We start from the raw sequence: 1,123 nt of genomic DNA, 5'->3' as shown, positions 1-1,123 counted from the left end.
AGAGCGGGTCGTTTCGCTTCGTTTCGCTGGACTTCGTTGCTCGAGCAAGCGAAATACAGAGCGGGTCGTTTCGCTTCGTTTCGCTGGACTTCGTTGCTCGAGCAAGCGAAATACAGAGCGGGTCGTTTCGCTTCGTTTCGCTGGACTTCGTTGCTCGAGCAAGCGAAATACAGAGCGGGCCATGTTCGCTTCGTTTTGCTGGACTTTGTTGCTCGAGCAAGCGAAATACAGAGCGGGGCCATATTCGCTTCATTTCGCTGGACTTCGTTGCTCGAGCAAGCGAAATACAGAGCGGTGTGATACAGATTTATAGTGCACCGGACATTTTCGCACGCATGCTCGGCCGTACCGAATGCTAGCGATAGTACAGTACTGTAACTGTATACGTAACAGTAGTTCGGATTCTAATGAACGTGGAATCCACGTACGAATCACGAACGCTCGTGATAATGAAGTAGGCTTTGTTGGGGGCCAACACTATGGGGGGATCGCGGACTAACCACGGCCACAGACTAAACATGGAAAGCAGACAGCACTACGCATATTTACGTATATTGGTCAAACGAATACACCTGTGCCCGAAATTGAAGACATGTGGGTACCCGCCCGTTCATTAGCACCCACGGTTATTTACTTGTGCCTCAATACCGAGAATACACCCAGAGATACATTCTATGGGCTTATTAGTCGTTATAAGCATCCTGGGACAAACAATTCTCTGCTCAACACCCGTAGCTACATGTGACGTCACCTAACCATTTCGAGGCTATTTTGCTTGGCAAACAATTTAGCGTTGGCGCCAGATTACCAGATTTCGGGATTTCAATTAGACATTTCTTAGTAATTAGCAGTGATATTGGACAAACTAATACGCATTTGGCTATAAGGTAATGTACTTATTAACTACACAAGGTGCCAGTTACTCTAGCATTCGTTAACATTGCATAATCAATGGACCTATTATGCCTTTAACAGCAACAGTGCTGCCACTCAGGATATTACAAAAAAAGTATAAAATCTGTCCAGAAAAAAGTATCAAAATTCATTAACACGTTCAACGCGAAACACGAGTATACTCGTTCGAACCTGCAAAACGCACGACCGCGAAACACGAGTATACTCG

The 1,123-nt window shown here is 45.8% G+C and overlaps 1 protein-coding gene across 3 annotated transcripts in view; it reads right to left on the bottom strand.

Annotated features, from left to right (window-relative positions):
• Nucleotides 1–1,123, bottom strand: part of LOC106821612 (lupus La protein-like) — a 27,527-nt gene that overhangs the window by 2,267 nt on the left and 24,137 nt on the right. The window lies entirely within an intron of this gene.

Source organism: Priapulus caudatus, unplaced genomic scaffold (assembly GCF_000485595.1).
Source record: "Priapulus caudatus unplaced genomic scaffold, Priapulus_caudatus-5.0.1 Scaffold79, whole genome shotgun sequence".
Taxonomy (NCBI): domain Eukaryota; kingdom Metazoa; phylum Priapulida; class Priapulimorpha; order Priapulimorphida; family Priapulidae; genus Priapulus; species Priapulus caudatus.
Note: the sequence above shows the minus strand (reverse complement) of the source record. Positions and strands in the feature narration are given on the sequence as shown.